The 12,533-nt window shown below is 45.4% G+C and overlaps 1 protein-coding gene and 1 long non-coding RNA gene across 7 annotated transcripts in view; both read left to right on the plus strand.

Annotated features, from left to right (window-relative positions):
- The window catches only part of CAMTA1 (calmodulin binding transcription activator 1), an 828,802-nt gene that overhangs the window by 65,606 nt on the left and 750,663 nt on the right, over positions 1–12,533 (plus strand). The gene's annotated exons all lie outside the window — the stretch shown is intronic.
- LOC121020167 (uncharacterized) lies at positions 7,119–9,647 on the plus strand. Its single transcript, XR_005785992.1, has 2 exons — positions 7,119–7,400; positions 8,613–9,647. It is a non-coding gene; the product is annotated as an uncharacterized LOC121020167 (long non-coding RNA).

A 12,533-nucleotide genomic window follows, 5' to 3' on the forward strand; every position in this document is an offset into this window, starting at 1 on the left:
TAGGTGGCTCAGTCGGTTAAGCGTCTGACTTCAGCTCAGGTCATGATCTCGAGGTTCGTGAGTTTGAGCCCCGGGTCGGGCTCTCTGCTGACAGCTCAGAGCCTGGAGCCTGCTTCGCATTCTCTCTCTCTCTCTCTCTCTCTCTCTCTCTCTCTGACTCTCCCTCTCTCTCTCTCTCTGTCCCTCCCCTACTTGTGCGCTCGCACGGTCTCTCTCTCCAAAGTAAATACACATTAAAGAAAAAATGAAGCCAGTTAAATGTAAGCTTTGAATAAATGGTCTTTGATGCTTCTGTCCAGGAATTCTCTTGGGACCTATATATATATATATATAGAGAGAGAGAGAGAGAGAGAGAGAGAGAGAGAGAGAGAGAGAGAGGTGCTCCTAGGTAGTAAGGTGCCATTTCATATGCAGAATTTGAACCTGACCGGCTGTGCAATCTGTTTATTGTCTCATTTGGCTGGAGATGTGAGCATGTAACCCAGGCGTATGCAGCACAGCGTGTAGGAGGCTTCCCGGGAGGTGACGTGTTGCCACCCCGAGATCGGCAGGGGTGCCTTCCTTCGGGGTGTCAGTTGTTGTTTCCCTACCTCCTCAAACATACCCGCCCGGAGTAGGAGATTATCCATTTCATTCTGTGCTGGGTTTGAAGAGAGCTTTTGCTCTCCCTGGTGTCAGTGTATGGCTGGAGCAGGGGGTAGAGTGTTGTCTACCCTCAAATGACTTAAACTCAAACGCTCATTTGCAGTGTATATATTGTATTGAATGTCCGGTAGCAGATGTCGTCCTCGTTACCAGGAATAACCAGGAATAACCAGTAAACAAAGAAGGCCATTCACCTCAAAAAGCTTATTTTCTGGTTGGAGGGAGCTGTCACAACCAATAAGTAAACAAAAAAACAAGCAATGGGACACTTGGATGGCTCAGTCAGTTAAGGGTCTGACTCTTTGACTTCAGCTCAGTTCATGATCTCATGGTTTGTGGGATTGAACCCGTGTTGGGCTCTGCACTGACAGTGTGGAGCCTACTTGGGATTCTCTCTCTCCCTGTCTCTCTGCCCCTCCCCTGCTCGCTCTCTCTCTCCCCACCTCTCTTTCAAAATAAACATGAAAAAATTTTAAATGGTTAAAATGGCAAATTAAAAAAAACAAGTACCAGTAATTGATTGATTATATGTACCTGTTATTACATTTATTAGCTGTTTACTCCTCAGAACACCGAGGAAGTGGGTGCCCTTGTTATCCTCGTTTTGCAGGGGAGGAAACCGAGGTACAGAGTGGTGACTATAACCACCCAGTGTCACGTAGCAGGACGTGGTGCTGTGGGTCTTTCCCCCCAGGTAACCTGCCTGCTGGTTTCATGCTCTTACACACCCTGTGACTTTCTCTTTTAAAAAACGGCCTGTTGTGTTTATTTCTACATAAACCGTGGAAACGTTGATGACAGTAAGTGTGATGAGGAGCCGGGAAGCAAAGTAAACCATTTAGAGGGTTCCTGGATGTCGGCCCGGGTGGGTGCATGTGTGTGCTATTTAGCAAGTGTGACTTGAGCAGGTGTCTTTCTTGTACGGTGATTTGAAGGAAGTGACACAGTGATCCAGGTAGTATCTGGAGTGAGACTGTTCCAAACAGCAGAAGCAAAGGCCCGAAGGTGGATGTGAGTTTGGCAGGAGCAGGAGAGAAGCCAGGAGAATAGTGAGGAAGCCAGTGTGGTCACACTGAGTGAGGGTTGGAGCAGAGGAAGACGAGGTAGCCAGGAGCTGGATCCCGCAGGGCCTGACAGGTCATGGTAAAGTCTTTTGATTTTAGTGAATGAGAAAGGAAGGCATCTGAGAATTTTGGAGCAGGGAGATGACCTGATGTAAAGGATCACTCTGAATGTAGCGCAGAGAACAGTCTAGGGCGGGGGTTGGCAAATGGCCACCTGCAGGCCAAATCCAGCCAGCCACCTGTTTTGTGCAGCCCACAAAACTAAGATGCTTTTTACATTTCTAAATGGTTGAAAAAAATAAGGTGAATAATAATAATTTGTGATACATGAGCATTCTGTGTAATTCAAATTTCAGTGTCCATTTGAGTTCTAGTTTTATTGGAATCGAGCCATGCTCATTCGTTTGCATATTGTCTGAGTCTGCTTTTGAGCTGCAACAGCCAAGTTGAGTGGTTGCGACAGAGACCATCTGGCCCACAGAGCCTAAAATATTTACTATCTGGCCCTTTAAGAAAAAGTTTGCAGCTCCCTGCTTTAGGGTGGTAGGAATGGAAATAAGGAGACCAGTGAGACCGTCCAGGGCTGAGGGTGGCCTGGACGAGGGTGTTGAGAAGCGGTCAGATGCTGGATGTGTTTCAGAGGAAGAGCTGACAGGTTGTGTGCAAATATGAGGAGTCGGGGTTGATGCCAATGTTTTTGCACTGAGCAGCTGGAAGGATGCAGTTTCTCTTTGCTGAGATTGGGAAGCCCGTGGGAGCTGCAGGTTGGGGAGAAAGGGTGAGGAGAAAGCAAGAGTTGTGTTTTGGACGTGTTAATTCCAGGATGCCAAGTGGAGGTGTTGACTAGGGAGTCACATAGAGGAGTTGTAATCTAGAGGAGGAGAGGCCTAGGCTCAAGCCAGACTTTGCAGTCTTTGCAGCATATAGAAGGTTCTTAACAGCTCTGGGACATGTGAAATCCTGAAGGGGGTATGGGTAGGGAGAGGCGTTCAAACACGGAGCGCTGGGGTGTTAAGAGGAGGAAAGAGAAGGAAGCAAAGAAGAATGGAAAGGAACAACCAGAGAAGGAAAACCAGGAGAGTGGGGTCTCCTGGAAGAATGTGTTTCAAAGCAGAGTGATCATCGATGTCAGATGCTGCTAAAGGTCAGGTCAGATGCAGACTGAGAATTGACCGTGGCTCTAGCGGCATGGAGGTCATCGGTGACTTTGATAAGAGCTGGTGGAGTGAAGTGGGGAGACAAAAGCCCGATTCTAGCTGGCTCGAGTGAAAACGGGAAGGACAGGAAGCAGAGCTGGTGCCTTCAAAGAGTTCTGCTTTCTGCTGCCTAGATGCAGGCTGTGAGAGGGCAGAGAGGAGGACTGAGCCCAGGGTTGGGATTTTGCCGGGGGAGTATCCTGGTGGGGAGGGGCAAGGGAGCTGAGGGCTGGGGTGATGACGGACCCCATGCTCTAGGCCAGGCGGGTGGCAACAGGGAAGCAAGAGGGAAGTGAGGGCAGCAGGAGGCCTTGGTGTCAGTGGGATTCAAGGAGTAGGATCAGGAATGGGTGGAGTACACATAGTCAAGTAGGGGAATGCTTTCATTTGATATGGAAGGGGTACAGTTTGGGTTGACATCAAGGCCTAGGGCAGTGCAGTCCAAGGGAAGTATAATGTGAGCCACGTGTGTAATTGTTAATGTTTTATTTTTTATTTTTAAAAAAATTTTTTTTTTCAACGTTTATTTATTTTTGGGACAGAGAGAGACAGAGCATGAACGGGGGAGGCGCAGCGAGAGAGGGAGACACAGAATCGGAAACAGGCTCCAGGCTCCGAGCCATCAGCCCAGAGCCCGACGCGGGGCTCGAACTCACGGACCGCGAGATCGTGACCTGGCTGAAGTCGGACGCCTAACCGACTGCGCCACCCAGGCGCCCCTGTAATTGTTAATGTTTTAGAAGCCATATTTGAAAAAAGTAAAAAGAAACAAATGAAATTAATTTCAGTGATACATATTTATATTATTTTTTATTTATATTTAATGAATATAAAACTTACTGAGATATTTTACATTTATTTTGTACTGAGTCTTTGAAATCTGATATGGATTAAAAAAAAATTTTTTTTTTCAACGTTTATTTATTTTTGGGACAGAGAGAGTCAGAGCGTGAACGGGGGAGGGGCAGAGAGAGAGGGAGACACAGAATCTGAAGCAGGCTCCAGGCTCTGAGCTGTCAGCACAGAGCCCGACGCGGGGCTCGAACTCACGGACCGTGAGATCGTGACCTGGCTGAAGTCGGACACTTAACCGACTGCGCCACCCAGGCGCCCCTGAAATCCGATATGGATTTTATACTTCCAGCACCTCTTCATTCAGACCCAACACAATTTCAAGTGCTCAGTCTGCACACCTGGCTCACGGCCACCATCTCGAACAGGTTGGGGATGACCTTGGGGAAGTACGGTTCAAGGTTATTAGACAGGAATGGGTCAAGGAACAGGCCAGTGTTTAGGAAGAAGGATTGTCTACATGGATCTGAAACTGCTTATGACTCCTGATGAGAGTAACAGAGGTTGGAGAGGCAGAAGGGGGGTGCTGTGGCTGTTAGTAGAATCTGTACCTCAGTGGCCGCGGCTTTAACCTTCCCCCACCAAGGAGCATTTCCTGACCCTGATCCTGCCCTGCTTCTCAAAGCATCTGTGAGGTTCTGAGGGATCGTTCTTGCCTCATTTCAAATCCAGGTGGTACCTCCTTGGAATCAAGATTTCTGAGTCACAGTAAAATATCAGAATACAAAACCATAATTTTGACAAGTTCTTCCCAAAATGGCAGCTTTTCATTTGGTTTTTATTTTCATCCAGAAGGCTTTTCGTTGAGTCGCTAATGAAAATGTTAACTCCATGTGGGCAACTCATTACAGTCGTTTTTTTGCCCCCAGGAAAAAAGTATCCTTTGGAATTTTATCTTTATTTTGTCCTATCTTTTAGATTTCGATCTTTATTTTGGCATAAACCTCGACTACCTCAAATTCGGCTCTTTTATACTTCATCCTAAATGTATTTGAATTCCTACAGAAGACAGCATTTAGTAGCTTCGAGGCGGTCCCATGTGGTACAGGGAGCAGCATACAAGCCCTGCCTGTCCTCACCTGATGCTTTTGAAAGGGTGGGTACGGTCAGCCTTTTACCACGCAGTAGATTTTTACATGTCTGGTCCCCGTGCACGCTCTTTGTCTTATCTGTATACACAGAATAACTTGTGCAGATAAGTTCGTATATTTGGCTTTGATCCACAGTGTGTCTTTAAAGATTAGTAAAAAGTGATGATGAGGTCAGAAGCTGTTTGTTTTTTTTTTTTTTTTTAGCCTTGTAGCCCCAGGAAAATCAAACTAGTTTGAAAGGGTGAACAGGAATGCCTCCTGCGCTCACGTGCTCTTGCTGCTTTCCATACCCACAACGAGCCCCAGGGAAAGAGGTGCGCAGACTCCCTCAGTCTGGGCCTAAATGACTTCGGATCCTTTTGTTTGTTTCCTCTTCTGTTAAGATTAACAATAGCAACAACAAAAATCCTACCAGTCCCCATATTCAGGAAGAGTCTGGAGCCGTGTATTTGTCAATTTCTTGTTCTTGGATGGCTTCTGTTTTGAAGGAGTAATTGCCTGTTCATTTCGTGTGAACTAATGTCAGGAGAATGTGGGCTGTAGTTAGTTAACATCCAGACTTTAGTAATCCCGTAAGAGTGTCCTAGAGTCCACTTGGTCACTAACTGTGCACCCTCTTCAAAATAATGTCCTTCTAGCGCCATTGTATTCATGTAAGAGAAAACTCAGTAAACACAATTTAGTGATAATGAAAGCTTCTTATGTAAGTTTTCTTAAACTCTCTTTATTCTAATTAAAATGTTTCCATCTAATGGGAAAGTGGGTGAATATCAAGAACTGGAAGTTAAGCAAGAAATTTAAAGAACATTGATGGCTTTATTGCAGTTTGTTTGGAGGTTTTGCTCTCCACTAAATGGTGTTTTGCCTATAAAGTCACTCCTTCATGTGTAAATCTTTATGACGAATGGCCTGGAATTTCAACAAAAGAAGAGCGATTTTATGATGCCACGTGTAAATGATAACACATGTTATATAAGAGAACTGAAGCGTTAGCTTTTAAAAAGCATTGTTAGTGTGATTACTTAATTCGGTCCACACGCAATGTTGGTTTCTTGGAAAGTGAAGGTCAGTGTGTCTAGGAGACTAGGAAACTGAGCATTTTGACATTTGTTCATTGTTTCTTACTTAGATCTGGGTCACTAGCATGCTCTTGTTGTAATTCTTGCCTCAAAAAAACCCCAAAGCATAACATTTAAACTTGTACTTTATTCCTTCAGAAATTCACTGCTGACACTGAAACTTGATCCAGTGTGGCCAGCATAACCCTAACGAAAGCAGATGCTTGGCCTTCAGTGGGCAAGCACTTGGCCTCCCTTGGCCTCCCTTGGCCTCCCTTGGCCTCCCTTGGTCTCCCTTGGCCTCCCTTGGCCTCCCTTGGCCTCCCTTGGCCTCAGGGTGCATAGAACTCCCATGCATGCCAGCTCTCTGTAGGCTTCTCTGTGTTGTCATTTGGATTTGCCTTTACTAATAAAGTATTCACGAACTGCAGACACCCATCTCTGCATGTCGCTGTAGGTGGAGGGAGGTATTCATGGGCGAATACAACCTGCCTCGCCGGCTCCCTGCCACCGTCCTCCTTCTCTGCTCCTCCCTTCCTGGTTTTGTGCCTGGCAGACAGGGCCTTTCTGGAGGCCAGCCTGGATGTCACTTCTCCATACACCCTTTCTGCATGGCCTGTCCTGCTGGCTCCCTTTTAATGAGCCCTTCTTTCCATGTCTGTCTGAGGACCCTTGTCACAGCATATTGTAACTTGTCTCTTTATTGGTGTTTTGAATCCCCTAAACTGTGAGCTCCTCGGGGCAGGTGTGAGGCCTCACCTGTTTCTCTTTCCCCAGAGCCCAGCCCAACCTGTGCATGTGGCTGAGTAAAGGAATATGGGTGGATGAAAGGGGAGGGGACAGTGAGGTAATGTACCTCCAAGCCAAAATGGTAAACTTAATCATTGTTTTTGGGGGAAGGGAATAAATATACTGTGTTGGTTTATATGGGTCTGAAGATTTAGGTAGCAGAAAGCACATGTGCACAGGGCAATGAAGTCAGAAGCTGCGGTCTGATTCCATCAGAGACAGTCCTGATTCATGTTAAAGAACGTAGTTTGCATTTGTTTTTTGTTTTTTGTTTTAATTTTTTTAAAATGTTTATTTATTTTTGAGACAGAGACAGAGCATGAACGGGGGAGGGTCAGAGAGAGAGGGAGACACAGAATCTGAAGCAGGCTCCAGGCTCTGAGCTGTCAGCACAGAGCCCGACGCGGGGCTAGAACTCACGGACCGGGAGATCATGACCTGAGCCGAAGTCAGATGCTTAACCGACTGAGCCACCCAGGCGCCCCCGTAATTTGCATTTGATTGCCTCAAAATCTTCAGTTTGTTGTTCTGGTGTCTTAATTAACTGATTATTTAACTGAATAACAACTAGGGAAGTAGATCATAAATGTGAGGACTTTCCTTGTAAGAAGCTCACAGCTCTTTTTTTCCATGATGTGTCCTTTCTAGCACCATCCTCTTGGCCTGTGAAGCCGACCTGCCTCTCTGCACTGGACACATGCTTGAGTATGTTGGCTCTTTCATAAGTACCTGGCTCCATGGGAATTCACTAGTTACGCTTCTACTCAGTCGATGAGAGGTTTGGTTTGGAAATCATCCCCAAAGTAGAAAAACAACGCAGCATCACAACCCTTCCCCTGCCACGGGCTCACACCTTGCCCTCAAAGACTCATTAGCATGGTGTTCAGTGTTTTAACCCCAAATCACCCACTTTATGGTTCTTCCCCTCCAGTAGCACCTAAGCAAGGGGAGGGGAGTGAGATCAGAAAGAACAGACCTCCTGTGGCTTCCTTCGGCGTCAGTATGCGTTTGGTGGTTTCAGGGCCACTGTGGAAGTCACCTGTAGCTTATTAGAATCTTCCATAATTAAGGAAATGTTGGTTCTACTCCTCATTCAGTATCGCTTCGAAATACGGCATTCCTGTAGCACATGACGCTGTTTGAAAGTAACGAGTGTTGGTGCTGGGGATGAAATCCGAGGGGTCCACCTTCTCAGGCCTGTGCTTCACCGGATGGTGTCTAGCAGGGGAGCCTCTCGAAGCATTGTGTTCTGTTGCGTCAATGTGTACTTAGACACGCTAATCTGAATTAGAGAGCTGATTGTACATAATGACTCCTTGGGGATGCTGTGTTAGAAAAAAAGAAAACAAAAACTTGAGTAGTTTACTGAATATGCATAGTCAGTAAAAAAATTCTTCTAAAATTAGTGTTAATTGAATCTCAACCTTGATCATTTTGAACTGTTAATTTTTAATTTGATCCTTTAAAAAACTCCTGTGGCCTCTTAAAGATACATCCTACAACCGATAAAAGTTATGTTGTGAGGATTGTATAAAGGCTGATTGTAAAAGACCCACTTTTGAGTTACCGTAGGGAAGTGAGTCACTTGTGTGTGTATGTATGTGGTACATTTATATGTGTCCACATACATGCGGGTGTTGAATGTATCATGTAGTTTGGCTTTATTCAGATGTGTGTGGTGCATTTATATGTGTACATACACATAGATTTTATGTATTGTAGTTTGTCCCAATTCAGCTGTGTGTGTGGGGTACATTTCTACATGTACACACACGTGTGTGTTTAGTGTATACTGTAGTTTGTCTTTATTCAGATGTCTCCTTCTCTCTCTGCCTCTGGAAATGGGGCACATTTTCTTCAGTTAAAAACAGAAATAGAAGCGATGGTCTTGACCCATTTTACACTTATTTATTTCAGGCTCTCGCCACACACTTGTTCATGGGCGCTGCAAGAGGAGGGACCCACAGAGCTGGAGCCGGGAGGGCTGGCACATTGGACTGAGGGCTGGCAGAACTCTTAGGGGGATCTTGCCATCCCGCAGCCCCATGTCTGGCTCCAGGAGAATTCTGTTAGTGAAGTGATTGCACTTAAAACCCAAAATTAACTTGAACTGAATGTTACTGAAAATGAAAGAGGTTAAAGTGCCCCGCTCCTGCTTCATCCGCAGTCATTATGAAGGAGATCCACGGTCTGACCTAGCTTTGGGAGAGCGGGTCTGTAGCCACATGCCCCCTGGTCACAGAGGTCTCCGTGATCATCCTCCTGCCCAGATGCCACTCTCGATCCCCTTCACAAGTTTCTCTTTTTATAAGAGCACTCACCTCCAGGGCAGTGATACAGTTACGTGTTGGTCACTGTCTTGTCTCCTACGAGAATGGAAGCTCCACGAGGGCAGGACCTCCATCCTGTTCATCCTCGTGTTTCCAGGGCCTGGCACCGTGTACAGTCTAAATAAATGCTGCTGAGTGAATGAATGGATCAACTGGCATTGCATCCTTTCTGAATGTTTCCTTTTAATTTGTCTTTTTACATATAACTTTTAAAAACGATAAACAGTGAAACTTGGTAAATATAAAAAATTTGTTGTGATTGCAGTGAGTGGCACAGCATGTTTATGAGATGCCAGAGAGAATCAGGACTTTAGAATTAGGAATTACACATTCATTCTCTGTTCCGGTATCCATGCCTCCTGATGAAGACGTAGAGGATAGAGATGTAGGAGAGACGTGAGCCACATCTCTGGAATACAGTCACACCTCAGAGATCTTGCAGTTCTGGTTCCAGATCATTGCAATAAAATGAGTATCACAACAAAGCGGGTCCAATGAATGTTTCTGTTTCTGGTGCACATAAAAGTTAAGTTTATACTGTGGTCTCCTAAATGCATAATAGCCTTGTGTCAAAAAAAAAATGTACGTGTCTTAATTAAAGAATACTGCTGAAAAATGCTAACCATCATTTGAACTTGTAGCAAATCATAATCCCTTTGCTGGTCCTGGAGGGTCTTGCCTCGATGTCATGGCTGCTGACTGATCAGAGTGGTGGTTGCTGAAGGTTGGGGTGGCTGTGGCAATTTCTTAAGAAAATGGTGAAGTTTGCTGCGTTGATTAACTCTTTCTTTCATGACTGATTTTCTCTAGCACGTGATGCTGTTTGATAGCATTTTACCCACAGTAGAGCCTTTTTCACAAATAGAGTCAGTCCCCTCAAACTCTGCCACTGCTTTGTCGACTAAGTTTATGGAATGTCCTAGATCCTGTGTTGTCATTTCAACAGTCTTCACCAGGAGCAGATTCCATCTCAAGAGGCTCGTCTCTAAGAAGCAACTCCGCATCTGTTCAAGTTGTATCCTGAGATGGCAGCCATTCAGTCCCCTCTTCAGGCCCCACTTCCAATTCCAGTTCTCCTGCCGTTTCCACCACATCTGCAGTGACTTCCTGTACTGGAGTCTTGAACGCCTCACAGTCATCCATGAGGGTGGGACTACGCTTCTTCCAGACTCGTGCTCATGTCGATATTTTGATTTCTTGTTCCAAGGAATCATGAATGCTTTTTAATGACCTCTAGAAAGGTAAACCCTTTCCGGAGATTTTCAGTTTACTTTGCCCAGATCCATCAGAGGACTCGCTGCTTATGGCAGTCATGGCCTTACGAAATGTATTTCTTAAATTACAAGTCTTGAAAGTCAAAATTACTCAGGATGGGCTGCAGGATGGATGTGGTGTTAGCAGGCACGGAAACAACATTCATCCCGTCCTCCCATCAGAGCTCTTGGGTGACCACGTGCATTGTCAACGAACAGTACTACTTACAAAGGGATCTTTTTTTCCCGAGCAGTAGTTCTCAACAGGGAGCTTAAAATATTCAGCAAACCATGTTGTAAACAGATGTGCTGTCACCCAGGCTTTGTTGTTCCATTTATAGGGCACAGGCAGAGTAAATTTAGCAGAGTTCTTCGGGGCCCTGGAATTTTCACAATGGTAAATGAGCATTGGCTTCAGCTTAAAGTCACTGGCTGCGTTAGCCCTTAACAAGGGAGTCAGCCTGTCCTTTGAAGCTTTGAAGCCAGGCATTGACTTCTCCTCTCTAGCTATGAAAACCCTTGACGGCAGCCACTGTTGCGTGTGGCCGCCTTCGTGAATTCTACATCCGCTCCTGCGGCTTCACCTTGTGTTTTCACGTCACGGAGACGGCTTTCCTTAAACTTCACGAACTAATCTCTGCCGGCCTCAGACTGCTTCTGCGGCTTCCTGGCGTCTCTCAGCCTTCAAGAATTGAAGAGAGTTGGGCTTGCTCCAGATTAGGCTTGGCTTAAGGGAATGTTGAGGCTGGTTTGATCTTCTATCCAGACCACTCAGACTTTCTCCATGTCGGCAAGAAGGCTGTCTGGATCTCTTATCAGTCCTGTGTTCACTGGAGAAGCACTTTTAATTTCCTTCGAGAACTCTCCTTTGAACTCACCACTTGGCTGTTTGGCGCAAGAGGCCTGGCTTTCGACCTGTCTCGGTTTCCAGTGTACTTTCCTCACCGAGCTTGGTCGTTTCTCGCTTTTGATTTAAAGCGAGAGGTGTAGGACTCTTCCTGTCACTTGCACACTTAGAGGCCATCGGAGGGTTATTAATTGGCCTCATTTCAATCCTGTCAGGTCTCCGGGGCCAGGGAAGCCTGAGGAGAGGGAGAGAGACGGGGCAGCGGCCGGTCAGTGGAGCAGTCAGGACACGCGTGACATTTATCAGTTAAGTTTGCCGTCTTAAGTGGATGTGGTTCCTGGTGTCCCAAAGTAATGACAATCATAACATCAAAGATCGCTGACCACAGATCACTATGAAAATATACTAAGGAAAAAGTTGGAAATACGGTGAGAATGACCCAGATGTGACCCAGAGGCCTGAAGTGAGCAAATGGTGTTGGTGCCGACGGGCATGCTCGGCACAGGGTTGCCACAGACCTCCAGTTTGTAAAAACTCAGGTCCTGTGAATCACGGTAAAGCAATAAAACAAGCTCTCCTTTATTTTAATATCAAGATGTCTAGTGAGAGTCTAGAAAGAAGCAATGAGAAAGAATAAATAGGTAGAGAGTGGACGTACGTAACTTTTCTTAATGTCTAATAATTTAAAATTATAGATTTTGGCATCAAGTAAATAAGAGAAACCAAAATATTTCCTAGATCGGAGAGGTAGGAACGAAGGCATAGAGGGAGCTTGGAGGCAGTTTTCAGATGGTACTAACAAAAGTGCTTTTGTTCCAGAATACCTAGACGTCGCAGCTGCTCTGTCTTTGTTCCTTGTGTGCTGGCACAGTCCAGAATACCCACATGTTCTCGAAACCTTGGAGGAGGATTGTTGGTTTTGTTTTTAACACAAAGGTCAAAAACAAAATCTGGAACGGATGTGACGTAGGCCGGTTTGTCACGAGTTTACGGGGGCACTAACTTGTAACGAATTGTGTAAAGAACCAAAACTTCTCGGGGTGATGCATTGCATTTGTCAACTTTTCTTCATCTCATTGGGAACTTCAGTTATTTCTTGGACGCTGAAAGAATCCACTAAAACCAGGAAAACCAAAAACCCGGTCGAGCTGGAATTCTGTTTCACCTAGAGAAGCAACCAACGTTTCTGATCGAATCAGTAAATATGTTTCACTTCCTTTTAAATAAAGTGTGAAAAGCCAAGAGCAGATTTTTATGTACCACAAAGCAAAACAAAAAAACCTTTCAGGGCATAATGCATTTTCATTAAACTTCCCGCTGAACTATTTTGATTATGTAATGTCATCCTCCCCATGGAAGTATGAGAAGTGTGAATTCTGGGGTGAAGAAATAATTGCAGAAGGTGGTT

This window comes from Herpailurus yagouaroundi, unplaced genomic scaffold, assembly GCF_014898765.1.
Source record: "Herpailurus yagouaroundi ecotype Mexico unplaced genomic scaffold, PumYag 77, whole genome shotgun sequence".
NCBI lineage: Eukaryota > Metazoa > Chordata > Mammalia > Carnivora > Felidae > Herpailurus > Herpailurus yagouaroundi.